The following is a 19,476-nucleotide window of genomic DNA, read 5'->3' as shown; positions in this document are numbered from 1 at the left end:
CTGATTTTCCGGAAGTACTTATATCTGATAACTGAAAAAGAAATGTATCCAAGTAAAAATAAATATTAAGAAAAAAGTAGCCTTAGATTTAGCAAGATGTTGAATAAAACTTCATTGATTTGAAAAGCAGTTTGCCATTTTTTGAGGGAGGGTGGTTGCGAAATGGGAGGAGTAATAAGATATTTATAGGAAAATCAATGGGTTGAGCAGAGAAAAACGAATGTAGCGCCTTTTTTCGATGAAATCAATAAGTAATCGTTAAGAAGCTGAGATATTAGAATTTTTATACCTTTAGAAAGAATTGAATTGGATTTATTGTCATTAACTGAAGAAAGGTAAATTTTCGGAAGTGTGAACGTCTTTAAGGAAATCCAGTTCATCATTCTAAGAAGCATTTTGGATAATTTAATTTATCATAGTTTGTAAGGTACTTCTCCAGCTTTCCTAGCGTGCCTTCGTGGTGTAGTGGTTTTGCACGCTGGGCCGGTATTCCAGAGGTCCGTGGTTCGATTCCCGGCGAAGGCAGTTGCTAATTTTTCAATCTCTCTTGCTTTCAAAAATGCTAATGCTCTACAAGTTGAGCAGTAATTTTGACATTGATTCTGCGAAAATTTTTAGTGTCTTTAACTGAGTCTTCCCAAAGCTTCCAAAATTATAATGCTTCAGCATTTTCACGTTTCACTACTGCTTTATTCGACATATAGAGTTATAATCATTTTTCTTTTTATTCCACCCCTCAGTGATTTTTCTATGAATCTGTTTTTGCTTTTTTCACCTTTGGACGACGGACGATGACAGCCACATTCTGAAGTTGACGTCGCAATGCGATGTACGCATATTTTGCACCTCCTATAAATTGTTAACTATTATTTTAAAGTACTTCAGCATTTGCTGAGAAATCAGATGAGAGTAGCCCAAAGCCAAGCCAGTCAACTGCCTTCGTAAGAATTCCACTCCATAAATGATGGAAAGTCTTAAGAAATTCGCGAAGGAAGAATTTTATGAACAATCTCCGTGGAGACTCATTTCCTGCAGTTATAATGAACTCTGCCATGGAAGCGCCTGATTTACTGGATCAGCCGACTGCAACTCCATATTTGAACAGCAAAAGCTGGATCAGGTTACTCTGTCGAGTAATCTCCAGACTAGGATTCTAATTCGAATTCTAAAGAGCGAAATCGCTTCTAACATTCCTACGGAGAACTCCTTCAGTCGCATGGAGGAGATGGACTTACCTGATTCACCCGCCGGAATTCTCTCCTGTCCCAACTATTGTGAAAACGAAACGGAGCTTACCGCCCATCATTTGCTCTCGACTTCAAGTCACGTGGAAAGAAATAAAATCCGGTCTTGATAAAAAAAATCTAGTGTCAGAAACTTCATTGGAATCATGAAATGAGATGAAATTCACCTTCAGTTCCATGACTGTAACACCAGAGAAAAGACTGTAAGTGGTCTACACAAAACCAAGATTGAATTTTGTAGTACTTTTTCACATACAGGAATAGACTCAATTAAGGTCGCCATCAGTGGATGAAGACTTAGACTCTTTAAAAATGAACTTAATGATTGCGGGGTAGTTAAGTTGACGCAGTTTTTCAGGAAGACTGCCAGTGGAAATGTCAACCTTCCAGTTTTCTTCGTTGAACTTAAACGCTGCGAAAAAGCAACCAGATCTATCATGAAAATTCCTTGTGTCACTCATTATCAAAGTTAAGATGAATAAAATATTTTATAATCTATTACAATCTGTCATGTGCAAACTGGATGAATGAAGCGTCTTAGATTCTGTACTGCACTCATAACCTGAAGAAGACCTGAAGACCTAGACCTGAAGGCTCCCAAGAAATGCCAAGGCCCCCTTCAAAAAGTGAAAATTAGGCCATACGGTTACTTCAACCAATGCCCGTTCCATCCCAGCAAGAGATGAGAAAATTCTACCTCTTCCTCACAACAGTTTTCAAAGGAAAACTTCAAATTTTGACATTCCTGCTTCTAAAAATTCAGCTCATATAGATTTCTCTCCTGTGCAAGGACGCAAGAAATTAAATAAAATTTTTGGCTTTAAGGTCGTCCAAGATCAAATATTTTATGCAAAATTTTAGAGACTGTAAATTGTGTCTTAAATCCGGTTTACCGTTGTAAAAGTTTTAGTACGCTATGGATTTAGTGAAAGTTTTCGAAGACAAATCTAAGTACTGTAATCACCCGATAGATGGCATTGTAAAAAAGCCGTCGATAGAGGTCGCAGCCTTTGTGATCTCCGCACCATTGGCGTCGCTTGAAAGCATTAGTTGCTGTCACCAAGGGTTGAATTGCCACTCTGCCATAAATGTTCGCAGCATGAAGTTTCTTTTTGACAGTTTTTTTTTTAAACGGGTCCCAGAGATGACTGTTCATTTCGGATGTTATCTCGGATAACGATAGCTTGTGCTTTCGGGCTAGTATGCGCTTCAAGACCCGTCTATCCCTATCAGCCAGCTTTGACTTTCGGCCACTTTTGTACTTTGAAGACGTGGTCTTACTCTCTTTCGTGTACGCTGTCATAACGGCTGATACCATACTCCTTGCACACTCCATAAGTTTTGCTGTTTCCGTAACCGATGCTCCACTTAAAAGCGTTCCAACTATCATTCCTCTTTGGAACTTTGACAAGTCTGACATTTCAATTTCTCACAGACAGTTTGATCGAAGCAAGCAACGCAGGTGACTGCTGTTGAGAAACTGATACCTTCCTCTTCACGCTCACTAGGTGGCAGACTTCTGTTGCAACTTAACTACCCCGCAATCATTGAGTGCATTATTTCACTTATGGCGCGGCTGTACTGCAGGTGTGAAATACGTCATACGTTTTCACAGGTGTTCGCATTATTTTGTCCTCCATCTTTATCTTAAAGCTTTCTTAAAGTGGCCAGCCTCAATTAGTATTCAAGAACTATTGGTATCAGAAAATTATTCTGATTTAACAGTGAAATTGCTTAAAGAAAGGTATGGGGAAAAAGAAATCATTTTAAGATCTCGTATTAACCCTTTGTTAAATTTCAATGCTGTAAAACCGGCTTCGTATTTGAAACAATTACGGGAGATAATGCGACATGATAGAAATCCAAGTACGCGGTACTCCTGGTGTTGAACGTAATTCATACGGAAATTTGTTGTTCCCATTACTATCTAAACTTATTCCAGATTCTATTGTGCTAGATTTTTATAGAAAGCATGAGAAAGACCATTCTTGGAATGTAACAGAATTATTAAAATTTCTTAGAAGGGAAATAGAAACGTGCGAGGGAGCATTTTTGTTTCCACAAACAGGGGACAATAACGATCCAGTTAAAAGCGTAGAACATAAACAGTCACTTAATAAATTTTAGGAAAAGGGGAATAGATTCCAGATGTTTAAAGAGAAGAAGCAAGATTCAATTCCTGAGCGCATTTCAGAAAATTTGCACTTTTTTGCAATAATTCTGAGCACATTTCCGAAAATTGTGATAAGGAACATGAACAGAAATTACAAAGTTTAAAACGAAACGGAAGATGTTTTTTATGTCTGCAATTTATGTCTGAAAAAGAAAAAAAAATCATATGATTCGGTGACGTAAATTAAAAGAGCGCTGCTTGACATGTAAGCGTAATCATTCTAGTTTGATTTACGACGCCAAATGCCCGCGTCAGACAGAGTTGCGAAGAATTGATGAATGATAAAATAAAAGATCTAAATAGTGTTCTGATGAATTTTCTGACATTTCAACGTTCTTGAAGAAGGCAGTAAATAATGACAGTGACCCGATTGAATGTTTGGTCACAGGAAGCACTATTAGTCTAATAAAGTCTTTGGTAGCTTCGAAATCGAAACTGAAAATGCAACCGGAAACAAAACAAAAAAATGTTGGAACGATAATGAGAAGCTTGACGGATAAACAACACAGAGATTGGGATCTGAAACTAAAAGAGACGGAAAGAAATCGTCAGAACATGGTAAACAAAACTGCGAATAAGACTCCATTTTGAAATGTTCTATGGATATTCGCCCAAATTTAATGATAATGTACTTAAAAAGTTAGCAGATGAAATTAAGATACATGGAACGATCCGCGAGAAATCCAAGAACAAGCGGAGGAAGAATTGAAGAACAGCGAGTGAAAATGAAAGAAAGATTCGATAGAAAGAGATGTCGTACTCTAATATTTGAACAAGGAGAAATTGTTGTGATGAGATGCGCTCCTAAAGCTACAGGTCAACCTACCAAAACACAGCTGAAATATCAGGGACCATTTCTGGTAACGGAAATATTATTTAGTGATACCTATAGAATAGCACGACTGGAAGCGAAGGATCGAGGTCGCTACTTCACTCCCACTGCTCATGTGAGCCAACTGAAACCATGGAGGAGCGATCTCAGCTCTGATGATGATGATGATGATGATGACAACGACGACGACCAGGTACTGACTAGTTATTAACTTCGATTCCTCGACGGAACCCATGAAGATCTGTTCGCAAAGACTAATGACCACTGCGATTAAGGTGAGGTCTTTCCTTTTTTAAGTTTATGTTTGTATGCTTGCTGACACAGACTCTTGAGAACTCTTCAACATTAGGTTAAAATACTTAAGTGCATTTTTGGACTTATCATTTTAGGGGCTGATAATAAATCAGCGTTATTTCAGATATATCATGTATTTAGAGATTTACAGAAAATTTCCATCATTATGTTAATGTATTTAAAAAAATATATGTGAATTTAAGTAAGTATATTAGCGTATCAAATTTTAGTATAATGTGCATTCTTCTTAGTGTATTAGTAATATGTATGTTAAATAATGTGTATACAAGTTAATGTAGAAATATGTATTAATTAGAAAATTAATTTGTACTCACAACAGTCGGGACGATTGTCAAGTCAGAATGACCGAACGTAGTCAGTCGATAGATGGAATTGTAAATAAGCCGCCGATAGAGAGCGCATGATTGTAATCTAGAATAGAGAGGTTAGAGAATACGAGTGATGTGAACGACATTCCTGATCTTTATGTAAATATGTATACATTTAGTGTAGTAATAAAAGAAATTATAAAAACTGTAAAGTCATCCTGCAGGTAGCACATAACCATCCTGAAATTCCTTTAACAATAAGCTTTCAAGACAACGACTGGCGGAGCGAGGCCATCTGACCTTTCTTCTCAGTTTCTCAACGAAATTGTTCACTTAGGACATTTTCCCATGGCACCGTTTTTTCAGCATGGCACCACGTGAACTGTCCTGATGACATTATTGTAAGCCTTCATTTTTATTAATCTCTGACCTAATTTTCTAATGTTTTATGACAACTTTCTTACAATTTTCCTGAAATCTCTCCTGCTTGACTCCGTGCTGCTTTTCCAGACTTCTTCTGCAAATACAATTCTGCAGTGGCAAAGTACCACATTTCTCTTTTCTTCAGTCACATTCTTTTCTTCTGAAGAACTTCATTTATGGTTCCTTCATAATGCCAGGCCCTTTTTTAGGATTATCTAAGGAAGAGCAGAGTAATATCTCTTGTTGAAGCCCAGTATATAAGCAAGCATCAAAGTACATTTGCACTTACCCCTTCAAGCCTAAAAAAGAGGGTTCTATGTCAGATTGCAATTAAAATTAATAGAATTTTACTTAGAATCTATACTAAAGGTTGTTTTTTGATTAATTTTAATCCACCTCTTAATCATTATTATAATTTATTTCAGCCCAAAGTTTAGTTCATTTACGTATGTATTATTTTACATATGTTTACGTACGTCTATTTTATTTTCCTATAAGCTATCATGTTCTGAACTATCGAATAAATGGTGCAGACATTTCAATAAAATAACGGCACACTCATCTTCTTAAGATTAATTTCCAAGTTGCTGATAGCCATTCTGCCAATTTTGATTCCAAAGTTTTCATTACTTTTCAAACAATGTCAACACTAGATTTATATTCCTTTCTTAAATAATCTTTTATACACAGTAATTGTTAGATTTACTTATATAATACGGGATATTCCTCGCATACGAGTTCGTAAATCTTTACTTAACTTGAATTTTTATACGTCGAATTTGTAAATTGTTTTAGTGTAATTTCATAGGAAACCACAATATTTATATTATTTTATATTATGTGTTTATAGTGCATTGTTAATGAAACATTATTTAATAAGTGAAACATTAAGAAGCAGTATTTACTCCAGTACAAATTATAAAGTACGAAAAACAGATAAAAGAATATAGCAACCGAAATAAGGCTTTTCCCAAATAAAAAAGAAAGTCATTTGACAGCTAATTTGGCTATGCAGTGTAGTGGAAGAGTCGGCGCTGGAGATGGATTAATGTGATGAAAAATGCTGTGCTCTGTCAAATTCTACTCTCGATGTTAAATATTGAGTGTCGTCCGCATTGCCGCCTTGACGTTGTCATGAGCAACATCTCACATAGATGTATACAGTAGATTGCGTGGAGTTTGCAGAAAAAATAATCCTACGTCTTAAAATTGAAAAAATGTGGTTGAGATGATGGAAATATGGTAGTCATGACTGTTTGACATTTTCAAGAGTAAATGAACTTAATGACAAATTTCCAGCTGCTGTTAAAATGTTTATTACTACGGCAATACTTAATGTCGGAGTAAATTTCTGCAATTATTTTTGCAAAGTTTATTGGATTTTATAAGATTTTGTTAATATCAGAATTTTACACAAATGTCAAATAAATACTGAAATTCGAATCTGTCATATTATTTTTAGTTATTATTAATAGTTTTATATTAGTTAATTTTACATTATTAGTTAATGTATTTTTGGGAAAATTTAAATGGAAAATGATAGAAGAATTATTTTAGTTAATTTTACACTTAAATAATTCTTCTATCATTTTCCATTTAAATTTTCCCAAAAATACATTGCCCCTTCCCTTCAAAAATAAAATAAATAAAAATCTTATTTCCAAAGTTAAACCAAAACTTCCAGTTAGCTCTGTTGCCTATCAATTCCGACAATTTTAAAAAGCGGAAAAATCTTTTTTTTTTTTTCTTAGTCTTATTTGATATATGTTTCTATAACATTACGTATAAAAATACTCTTAATTAAATAGTAATCTTAATCCTAAAATAATGGTGTTGAATACGATTTCAGAATTTGATTGGTTTACAAATGAAATTTTCAATTAAAAATGTGTTAATATAATGTTTATTTAGTTGCATACTAATTATTAAAGTTACTGCTTCATTTCTTGTAGATAGTACCTCCTCAAAGAAATGTTAATATAAATGCTCGACAGCGTAATTTTTCCTCAAAATGTTAAAGACCCACCAGCGGCCGAGCGGTAAAGTCGCTGAACACTGGTAGTTCGGTCCGAGGTTCGAATCCCGCGAACGGGCTGGCTGCATGGGCGTTTTCGTGGTTTTCCCCATGTGTTACGTGTATACGAGCCAGTTTACCTTAGAAAGTCCTCCACGAAGGCATCCCTCCCCTTAGGCAGATAGCCCTCGTGTGCTTTGCCATAATTAAATACACCACCACCACCTCAAAATGTTAATGCAAGTCCTCGGCCATTGGCCACCTTCCCAGCAATCTCTCAGCAAAGTGTGCCTTTTTTTCTCGTGATAAAATTACTGTAGCATTTGGTTATTATATTTTTTGTTTATAGCAGCTTTCAATGGTATTACTTTGATTTTTATTTTATGTAACAAACCTTTTAAATTTTGTTCTACTATCTCGCGAGTCACATCAGAATACTTCTCTCGGCAGAAAGTGTTTTTGTATAGTGTGATAAAAAAAGGTGTCTCTTGAAAAGAAGGCCTTAGTTCAAATTTGAGCTAAAGCCCAAGTAATTTAAAACATGATAATATCACACATTTTGTTATAAATCTCAATTTTTTATCAATTATTAACAATTTTATTACCAAATTAATTATCAGTTGCTCGGGCTGTAGTTGAAATTTGATAACATTTTAGATAACAAATAGGATAATAAATAAATGCAGAAAATATACGCAATGTTCATAAAAATCTTTGCCTGGCCCTTATTTTTGCAACGCTTGTGGTAGCCATATACTTCTATTTACAAAATTGTTTTAAATGACGGTAATATTCATGTTTGGGGATTTTTAAATTAAGAAAAATAGTATTAAAAAATCAATAAAAATAAAATAAAAAAATTCTGAAAAACCTTCAGATTTTATATTACGCCCAAAGGTGCGTTTTTTTAACATTTTGTGTGTTACCTTTATGTATTAAATATCATGTTCTTCGCACTTAAAGCACAAAATTCAGTTCAACAGCAATATCACAAAATAATTTTAAAAGAGCATATCTTTAGAATTTCCTATATAGTCTTGCGTGCTGGAGATAAAAATGTCCCCCCCCCGTGCAGTGTTGCCATTGCTTGGAAATCATTGATTCTTAATCAAAAACTCATAAATGCTTTACAAAATATGAAACATAGAATAAAATAAATTCCAGATTTGGGTTTTTAGATGCCCATATTCGGGTGGAGGATTACGTTATTCAAAATCTGATGGTTCTAGGTACCGTTGTTTTATCACAATGCGAGAAACATATATATACATTTACGCGGACTCTTCATTATTTAAATATAACACAGGGCGATAATATTTGGTGGCAACAATTTGAGAAATGAAACACTGTGTATAGTGAAACACCACAAAATGCCAAAACGAAATTAATAGCCCTTTGGGCTAATAAATAAATATAGTAAAAATTACGAATTTTAACTTATTAAATGCTTCCTTGGTCCCTATAGTTATGCTTAAAAATTTTATATAGGCATGACGAAAATAAACTACAAAAAATTTAAAATCTGATTAAAAAATATTACGCCATCATAACAATATTTCACTTCCAAGTTAGAATAGGGTCGCTAGCAAATTGAAGAGCGAAGTTTTTGCATTTGCATGTAATTAAAAATAAAATACTAATTTAGAAAAGAGAACTCTATGTTAAAATGGATTGAGGCCCAACTCCATGCCATATCGCTAAAAATATTCATCAATATAATTTATTATTATTATTTTTTTTCAAAAAGCAGATATTATTCACAGAATCTTACAGTATTTACCTTCTAGAAAACACAGGCAAGCTTCAGTACTGGCATATAAACAACTCGTGATACTATTTGTATGAATTAAAAATAAAAAGTATTTCTTGTTTAATTTTTTTTCGTATGGTTATTAGATTATTTTAAAAAGTTATAAAATTCTTGAGAATATTAATAGCGTATTTTTAACGTTTAAAAACTATGAATTAGTTGTGTGAACATTTTTTTGGCATACCAATTGTACCAAAAATTTTATTAAAAATATTTTATACACTAGTCAATCATAAAATAATATCATTGAAGGGATTTAAGGGAAAAATGAACTTCGGATTATTCTAATTTATTTATTAAGTTGAAAATGAGGTCAGATACTCAAAATTTTGAAATTATATATCTCGGTCAATTTTTGCCGTTGGAGAATTAAACTTTTTGTTTTATTTTTTGATAATGAATATGAAATTTACCTAAATATAAATATAAAGAGCAGGCGACCATATACAAAGTTAGATTTCGCAAATTTTTAATTTTTTTTAACTTTAAAAATATTTAAAGTTAACGTTTGTAACATTTAAAACACTTTTGTACCTTGAAGTATATGCCTGTGACCAGTGGTTGCGAAAATAAAGGCTGGATAAGAACTTTTGTGGATGCTGTGAATAATGTATAATACATAATAATATATAATAAATAACAATAAATATGATCATATTTTAAATTACCTATATCCTGCACAAAGAGTATTTGCCCAATTTCACTGGTTTTATTTTTTGTATATAAGTACTTAAATTAATCAAAATTCTATTCATTTTTAATTTACACCTGAAGACGAAATATGTTTCCTTACAAACCATATTCAATGAACGATACACTTCCGGCACAACAGTAAATTGCGCAACGGTAAAACAAAGCCACATTTTGCGAGATGCACTCATTACGTGATAATATTTATTCTTCACGCATGATCGCATGCTTGAAATCATTCCAAATACACCTGTAGAAAACTCATCAATGTGTGGGATAATTCTAACAGAAAATTCTATCACCCTCCGTTCGCAACTTGCTCATTGCTATTAAGTAAGAGGATAAAAGAATTAGGACGCCATTTTTCGCGTGACGTCACAGCCTTACGGGCCAATGACCAGACGGAATCAAGCGGCACCATCAGAAGTTCAAGGACGTTCAGCTCTCGCAGTTTCGCACTGGTGACCGATATTCTCAGCGCAAAAAGTTCCGTCTTCGTACGTCTCCCGATTTCAGTTCGCCGAACACCCAAAAATACGTGAGTTCGGTTTCGATTTGTTCTGCATCCGTACGGTTTAATTGGATACATCGTCATCATCGTTGCAAGATCATTTTCGAGTTAGTTGAGGTAACGGAATTTTCTTTTTGGGCTTCTGGCAGCATTTTAAGGGCGTTAAAAGTAAATTAAGCGCTATGTATTATATTAGTTATATCGTATAGTTTCTTAAAGACACAATTTGAATATGGTAACTTGATGACTTTTAAATTTCTTCTTCTTGAGAAGAAATTTAAATTTAATTGAGCAATTTTCTTTTCTGCATGACATGAAAATTATTATAGTAAATTTATATAATATTTTTTAGTAATAATAATTATTTTTTGGGTTCTTTATTTTCAATTTTTTTTTCTGAATTATTTATTCTAGTGTATTTTAATAAATTTAATCTACCTTATCCGCTTGAGTATTTTAAATATGTTTCAATGGAAATAAATTTGATATATGTATTATTTTTTAAATAGAATAAGGAGGAAGCGTGGAATTTTTTATTATAATTAAATTTTGAACTTTGTTTTGAAATTTATTACAGGCAATCTTAGCTCTTTCATCCTTATTATTATTGCCCTTTTTGATTATTAAAGTGGAAAATATTTAATCCTAAGTCATTATTGAAAGAATTTTATGAAAATCTCTTATCAGAATAATATTTTAGGCTTACTTATCAAAGGAAGGGGAGAAATTAATGATAAGAAGTAAATGTGCAATAGGCAAATTCGTTCCTTTCACCTTCAAATTTCAACTTATTTTATTAATATTTAGAAAGAAAATTTGTTTTTTCTCAAGTGCTTTAAATTTCTTGATTTAATGCATAGAATTTAGACTTGACTTCATCGTCTGTCTCTACGATTATCTTATTTTGACTAAGAATAACTAGAATTTTAATTTATTGCAATGCAACTCGGATCGAATTTTACGTTTTGGGGTTTGATTTTTGGCTTTTAAGCGAATTAAACTATAAATATACTACTAAATATTACATAAACTAAAAATACTTAGTAAACAACTTAAGTCGTTACACTGACATAAAAAATATTGTAGAGTTTGAAAAGGTTGTATTACAGTAATCACTATCATGAAGCCGCCTAAGATGATCACCCACGGTTCTGGATGATTCTGGTCTTGTAGACGTGAACGTTTTAGAGAACATGATTATTCATTAAGTTCAATGTGTAATGTTATGATATTTTAGGGACGAGAATCCAGAACTATGAGGCTCCAGAAGGATAGGAGAATGGGAAAGGATTCCCGAAATCGAGTAAAATGTTTGTTTTTGTATTGATACAAGAATAGCATGTACGTACAATAGAGTAGCATGTATGTACAATAGAATAGCATGTATGTACAATACATGCGTTTCATAGCTCTATCTGGTTCCTACGCTATGATGTAATAGTTCCTTGCGATTTTACCAGCTTTCTTATACGATAGCAAAGGCAAAGACAGAGTTTTCATCTTAAGCGCTGAAAGGGGAAGTTTTCAAATATAGGACACATTTTTTTGATGGATGGAAAATTCAGAAGCAATTGCAAGCCTAATTGTATTATTTTTAACTCATGTCATTTTAATTAACTGAACGTTAATTTTCTACTCAGAAAAAATCAGCTAAAAATACTGAATTGTTTATATAATGCAGCACGCTGTTCTACATGATACTATATTATGTGGATAACAAAAAAGTATTTTATTAAAAATATTTTAAAACTTGGAATGTAATATAAAAGTAGCAAATACATTATTAATGATACCGAAATAAGTATACAAAATTTCACGTTTATAAGCCATTTATAAAGATATAATAAGCTTTAAAATGTGTTGTATTTTGGGGATATTTTAACATTTTAAAGATACCTGATTGCTTAAGGTATTTATCATTCGTTAAACGTTAGCACATACATAATATACACATTTCATTAAAATCTACGTTTGTGTGTCCAGTGCCCTGTACCCAACTTCCACTAAATCCTCTAATTCATATGTGGCGTCAACTATAATTATCGCTTAGGGGACAAAAAGGCTGGATCCTGCTCAGATTTGATGGATAATCATTCTTGTTTAAAAATTCCGAACATTTTTCAATCCCAGACTATCCTAGCTAATATCGAATGCCTGGTTAGGCCGATCAAAACCCGTATTATTTATATTCTTAGAAAATGACCACTTTCAGAGATAGTAATCACTTCATCATTAGGAAATTTTATTGTATTTATATTTAAAAAACGTACATAGCTTTCTTTGATGGATGCCTGTCTACTCTCATCATTCTTCCTTCAATAAAGTTAGACAAGTTATTTACAGCAATATGCTAATTCGGTACTTCTTAGTCTATTCAAAGCTCCTAATTTAAATGTTGCCACATTCAGGGTACTTATAGTTAATATTAAGCAAATGGTTTATATACATTCTTTAAGCTAGGGTACACTTTTGTTTCCTATAAGAAGTTAAGAAAGACTAGACGTTTTCTGTGATAAAGATTAGGATTACTAGACATGTTGTCATAAAAATATTTATCAACATTTTACTTTCATATTTGTCAGTTATATTTATTAAGATACAAGGAATTAATTGCGTTAAAATCGAAGTGATAAAGTAAAATGGCTATTAAATATACCTATTTGAGTACATGCACTAGCTATTTTTCTAGAAATTTCTCTCTTTTCATTTACAAAATTATCTGAAAATATTTAGATATGTACATAAACCTAAACTTTTAGTCCATTTTAATCCACAATGCTTCACTGAATATTTGTGGAGCGTTTCATAAAATTACTATAGTAACATTTAGAGTTGAAGATTTTTTTCGTAACACAAAAGTAAAAAAAGGAAAGGTTTAATGTAATGCAAACCCAAACAGAAGGAAAAAAAAATATTGCCAAGTGTGGAAATTAAATTTCAAAACTAATTGTTCCCGAGCACTTAGTAACAAATAGAATGATTCGAAATCATCTTTTGAACATCACCAAAAGTATTCAAATGAAAAATTCTCATTTTAAAGTTATTTCGAGTAGTCTGTGTACCTCTAGATATCAACTTCCGGGTTCTTAACAGAAACTTCCAGTTCATGGCGTAGAACGAGAATACAAGAATAACCATAATTCTGCTTCAACGACTAGAGAGACAAAATAAAAGTAGTTTTGAACTGATTTTTTAAAAACTTCTGTACAATAAGATTAAATAAAATTTTATAAAAATAGATCAAGCTAAAATATTTTACATTATTAAAATTATAGATTTTATATTGATATCTTTAATTCAGCGATGTAAAAGGAGAAAATTTTGCCTTCTATTAAGAAGATTCAATTTATTAACTTTTTTATGTTTCCATAAAAAATATTTCTTATAATTGAATTTCTTATATCTCATTAACTTGTTACATGCTCGTTCTTTTCTTCCCTCTTCTAGTTATGTCATAATGATAGATCCAAGACCTTGTCGTTAAATGTATTACGAAGAAACTTAGAATGATCTCATTTAAAACAGGAATGGTGCGGGGCAAAGCCATGGTGTCATCACTGGTGCCCATAAGTCTGACCGAAACTAGATACACTGACCTCCATCCATGATTTTTCTTGGGCTTCTTCTGTTGGTCACTGTGTAAGACAGAAGGAAAATTTTGGGATGATGAGAAATTCACATGAGTCATATGCGTTAACAAACAACGCAAGTGAATATCATTTGGGATTTTTGCTCATGTTGTTTGTATAGTTCTCTGAATTTTAAGTACGAATGATTTTTGCAGCCGATAAAAAAAAAAAAAAAAAAAAAAAAAAAAGATCGCGAGTCACGAAGAAAGGAGAAAGAATTCTGTTGGGCCAGAATGCAAATGTCAGAATGATATTTTTAAAGATTTGTTAAAAAAGAAATTGGACTAGTAGAAGAATGTTTAAGTATTAGCTTATATATTTGTGCTTCTAACAGTCTAAATAAAATTGATAATTTTGTCAAAAATTGGTTTATTTCGAGGAACTTAGTTTTTATTTCAAGTAAAACTCGGTAAATTTTGGGTAGAAATCCATTTCGTCATAGAATATGAAATGAAGAAAACAAATTCCTTGCTAATATTCATTTATAGAAATGACCCGCTTGTTTTCAAACTGATGCGATAATTTGAAATTTTTTATGTCGTCTATTTTAGCTAATGTAAACAAAGTATTTTAAATTTTGGTTCTAGAAAAGTCTTTAGCATAGTCTCGGAAATTTTCGGGCTGTTTCGTTATGCTATTTACCTTGCTTTTTCATCCAGGCCCCTTAACACGTATTGAAGGTTTTAGGACTAGTTCCTATTAAATCGAAAGTGGAAGAAAACAACATTCTTTCTTTCTAACCATCAATATGCAGTTCTTGTAAGTCTATATCACGCTTGAGACTTTCATATAGTAGCTTGATTTCTTCGTAGAACTTACCTTTTAGAATAATCTTTAAAGCTTTGCTAGGGTTTCCTGAATCTCTTCAATGTTATTAAGACCTTTTAGATGAGACTTAACTTCAGGAAAGAGAAAGTATTCTGCAGGTACCAAATTTGATGAATAAGAGGGGTTGAGAATTAAGATACTTTTTTCTTTGTTAGAACCTATTTAACAAGAAATGAATAGTGTGACGTGCACTGTCGAGCAGGAAAAATCAGTTATTCGATTGAACTTTTACTGAGAATGTCTTTATATGTTTTATTTAATCTTCATTTTGCTAAATAGTATCTGCTGGTTGTGAGGATGTCAGTTATATAGAGTCAGTGTATATCAGTCATATAGATTTTTCTCGTGAAAGTTTTTTTTATGTTTTTTTAGTTTATATTTACAGACAGAACAGTATTTATGAGCCATAAAATTAGTCAAGGAAATAAGTTTGCCAATTCACAAATTTGCCAGTGAGCTGGCGATTTTTAATGGGAATTATTCAGAAATCTGTTAATTATGGCTATATGAAATATGGAATTCGCTATTGGGCTGTGAGGAAAACATTCGTCAGGAATTATACTTTTATAACCAAAATATCACCAATGAGTCCTTTACAGAAAATTTCTAAAATGGAAGTTTCTGTGGCTATAATGAACCTTCTCGAATCCAAACAAATAATTACTGTTTTGTCTCAGGATCATAAATAAGCACCGAGTTTTTCTTCGGTCACAATTTATTCGAAAAAAATCAGGATTAATGTTTGCCATTTGGATCACATCATTTATTTAGCTTTTGAATCCATGATAGCAGATGTTCATTTAATCGAAGCAAATGATGAATCGCATAGAGTATTCTGTCTGTAAACATTAAATATTTAAAAACAAAAGCAAGTTGAGGTATTACAGTATCAATTATTTGAGGTATTACAGTTGAGGAATTATATTATCAATTTCTTTCTTGGATAGTTTGGCTGGATTTTTGTTAAAAACAATTGTTCTAAAACTTTGTAGATTCTAAGTGCATACAGTTTTTAGTTTATCAATTACACAGCCTCTCACATAGCCAATTTCTTTAGTACAACCAACTTCAGTATTCTCACATAGCCAACTGTAATACTTCTTCAGTACATCTAACGAGATGTATCGTAATAAATTTAACGAATCGTTTAAATTTTAGTCATGTTCCTCAACAAACCGAGCAGTTTAAAAGCAATAAGTGCGTTTCTTAACAATTTTCTGAGACTTTTAATTAAAACCTTTTTTTTTTTTTTTTTTAATTTCATCTAACTGATAAGATGTAAACTCCATTTAATTTATAACGCATCCAAAACTTAATTTTTAAGAACATTTTCAGTATTATCGTAATAATAACTGATGCTCCTTACGTCATTCATAACATATCCCGGTGCAATTTTTTATTTTTTAAATGTTATGTTAGAATTATTCAAATTGGAATGATAGTTTCAAAAATTATTATTAAGAGACAGTTTTAGCGAGAGACGTATTACTTTATATTAAGTTAAAAAAAATAGGTTTAAAATTTAAACTAATACATACATAATACATTTACTTAGCAAATAATGAGACACTTTAAATCTGTTCAAATTACTTGTTTACAGTAGCTGCATTCTTAAGTTAAATTCTCTTATTTAAAGTCATAAATCACTATATAATAATTTTAAACATTCGAAATGGCAGGAAATTTGTTATATTAATAACATTTTCTTTTTTGGAGGAGAAGTAAAGTATATGACTTCGTTTCCAAAACTAATTTCTTTATTAGCTCAAAGGGGCAATGTACTCAGGCTACTAATTTCATTTTGGCATTTTGCGTCGTCCATTATAAAACGGTATTTCAGTTTTCTAATTGTTGCCACCAAATATTAGAGTATTATATTTTAAAGTTTTGCATTATATTTTAAAGATATTAAGTAACGAGGAATTTACATGGATGGGTGTATGCTTTTCGCGTTGTGAAAAGACAACGGTACCTAGAGATATCCAATTTTGAATAACGTAGACCTCCACTCGAATGTGGGCATCTGGAAGCATAAATTTGGAATTTGTTTTATTATCTGTTCTATATTTTATAAAATTTTAAAGAATTTTTTATTAACAAACTCAACGATTTCAAATTCAAAATTTTAAGTTCGTAATTATCTTTGGTTTCGTATAATTCCTAATAAATGTGTGTTAATTTTTTATGTAATCGTGTGTTAATGTACTAAATAGAGTTTGATTCTGTGTCCAGAATAACTTGCCCAAAAATGTTTAAAAAAAAAAAAATCAGTGAAGTAATATAGTTTCATGAATCCATGGAAAATAAACTATTTCCCTTTAACAAAATTAGTTTTTTTTTTTTTTTTTTTTTGATAAATAAAATTTTATATTATCGTATTTTCAAAAATGTTATAAAATAGTAAAGAATTTCTGAAACAATTAAAAAGTCAAGAATATGGACTGATTTACGATTCTTAATTTCCGGATTTTAGAGCACTTAAGAAGAACTGTTTCGATCTTTTTTGTTTTATGATTCTCAGAATGAAAATAATTGACAAAAAAGTCCCATATTCCACAAAAAGCAGTCACGGATCTGTCTTTCAAATAGGACACCGGATCCCTCCTTTTGCGAGATTAAACACTTATCTACCCACTGCAGCAATCGTAATGACCCAAATGCGCCCATGGCCATTTACGTGAAATCCTGTTTTGTTTCCAGTTGTTAAATGTGCTACAGGACTTTTAGAGCACTGGAAAAAATAATGAACAAAGGGGGGAAAAGGGGGATGAAAAATGGTAGAGGAGTTTTCCAACTGTTGTTTTCGAGATTATGGATTACGAGTTTGCGCGCATGTTGAGTGCAAAGCGATATAGAATTCTACTTTTAAGTTTTTGCAAAGAAGAGATTAAAAATACAGAAGTAAAAAAAAATCATGACTATGATCTGTGGGTATGATTTAAGTCTTATCGGCATCGCAAAAATAATTCCAATTGGAAAATGCAACTTTTCTGAATTTTATCAGTGTTCAAAAGAACTTGCAAGTCAGTTTTCGTCAGAAAGTAAAGCATTCTTCTTTCTCAATAAAAATTCTACAACGCAGAATTAAAAAGGGACAATATTTCATCTACAATTATTTTATCAGGTTTTTTAATTATGTTTATTTGCGTAATACTTGAAAAATCTCCTGTATGCTCAAAACATATTTTTATACATAGAACGCTAAACATTGCGCTTAAGTTATGTTTTTTTTAATTCGCTTTCCCAAAACTATAATATTAATTTTCTCCATAAAAATTAATGTTTTTCAAAAAATCATTTGTTGAAATGTTTGTTCATTCTCATAAAATCCTAGCCGGTTAAGTTGTGAAATAGTAGGACCCTGGAGCTCACTATTTCGAGTTATCACTTCATACACAATACAACACTATTATTATCACTTCACACAGAATGCCTTGGAGGTCACTATTTTGTATGCTTAATTGTATTTGTACCTGTAATATGCGATAAGAAATGAGAGTACATGCATTATTATTCTTTTTAGCCCCAAAAGGGTATTAGTCTCGAAACGCGACTTTGCGTTGTTTCGCTTTTCGTTCAAGTCTGTTGCCATTCAGGAAAACGCATAAGATATTATTAGCCTATAGGGCGTTAGCCCAGAAGGGCTATTAATTTCGTTTTGGCATTTTGCGTCGATTCACTTTTTGTGCTGATTCACTTTTCAAACTTTCAAAAAGCTATCAAATTTTGAATAACGTAATCCTCCTGCGAATATGAGTATCTGGAAGCCCAAATTTGAAATTTGGAATTTGTTTTATTATCGATTTCATATTTTGTAAAACTTTAACGAATTTTGGTTAACAAACTCAAGGATTTCAAAGCGAGCAATGACAACGTTGTACAGAAAAAAAAACATTTTTATCTCCAGCGTGTATTGGAAATTCTAAAGATATGCTCATTTTAAAATTATTTTGCGATATTGCTGTTGAACTGAATTTTATGGTTTAAGTGCGAAGAACATGACATTTAATAAATAAAGGTGACACACAAAACGTTAAAAGCGCCCCTTTAGGCGTAATGTAAAATTTGAAAGCTTTCAGAATTCTTTCTTTTATACATAATACATAAGCTATTTAAAAACAATACACCCAATTCTTAAAAATATTATTTTTTTACTTTTTAATGACTGATTTAAATAAAAAATGTATTTATTTAGTGAAATCTAATTTATTTAATTATTGTTTAGATATGATGAATGATGTCTTTGATTAATAATGATAGATTACCATTTATCTAATTAAAAACATTAAATAATTTTGTAGAATTAGATTACTTATTTATTCACTTTTTAAATATACAGAATATGCATAATGTTCCCTATTTAATCTAACTACATATTCATCTATTATCCTACAAAGTGTACCGCTGTTCCACTTGGGCCATCTCTGTAAACCATATTAAACTTTAAAACGGCTCTTTAGGGCCATCGTTAAAAACTGAACCGTTTCAGATATTTATCATTATCAGATTGTATCATTATGTTTTAAACTACTCTTTTTCTTATCATTATTTTTTAAACTACTCTTTTTCTTAAGAAGAAAGATAAATTCCTCTTATTTTTCAAACGAATATTTTTATTGTTTTCAAAAACGTTTCTTTAATTTTTCAATGAAAATTGTAATGCAAAATGAGAGCGTTTATGATTTGTTAATTATCATTA

The 19,476-nt window shown here is 31.6% G+C and overlaps 1 protein-coding gene across 1 annotated transcript in view; it reads left to right on the top strand.

Moving 5' to 3' along the window:
• Window positions 1-10,279: 10,279 nt before the first annotated feature.
• LOC146995366 (alpha-tocopherol transfer protein-like) overlaps window positions 10,280-19,476 on the top strand; it is a 63,289-nt gene continuing 54,092 nt past the window's right edge. The window contains exon 1 of the mRNA XM_085823526.1: window positions 10,280-10,437. The gene's annotated coding sequence lies outside the window, so the exon portion shown is untranslated. The remainder of the gene's footprint in view (window positions 10,438-19,476) is intronic.

Source organism: Stegodyphus dumicola, chromosome 9 (assembly GCF_044657685.1).
Source record: "Stegodyphus dumicola isolate Sdum_Otavi_A_Nest chromosome 9, ASM4465768v1".
Lineage (NCBI taxonomy): Eukaryota > Metazoa > Arthropoda > Arachnida > Araneae > Eresidae > Stegodyphus > Stegodyphus dumicola.
The sequence above is the reverse complement of the archived record's forward strand: the minus strand, read 5'-3'. Positions and strand labels throughout refer to the sequence as shown.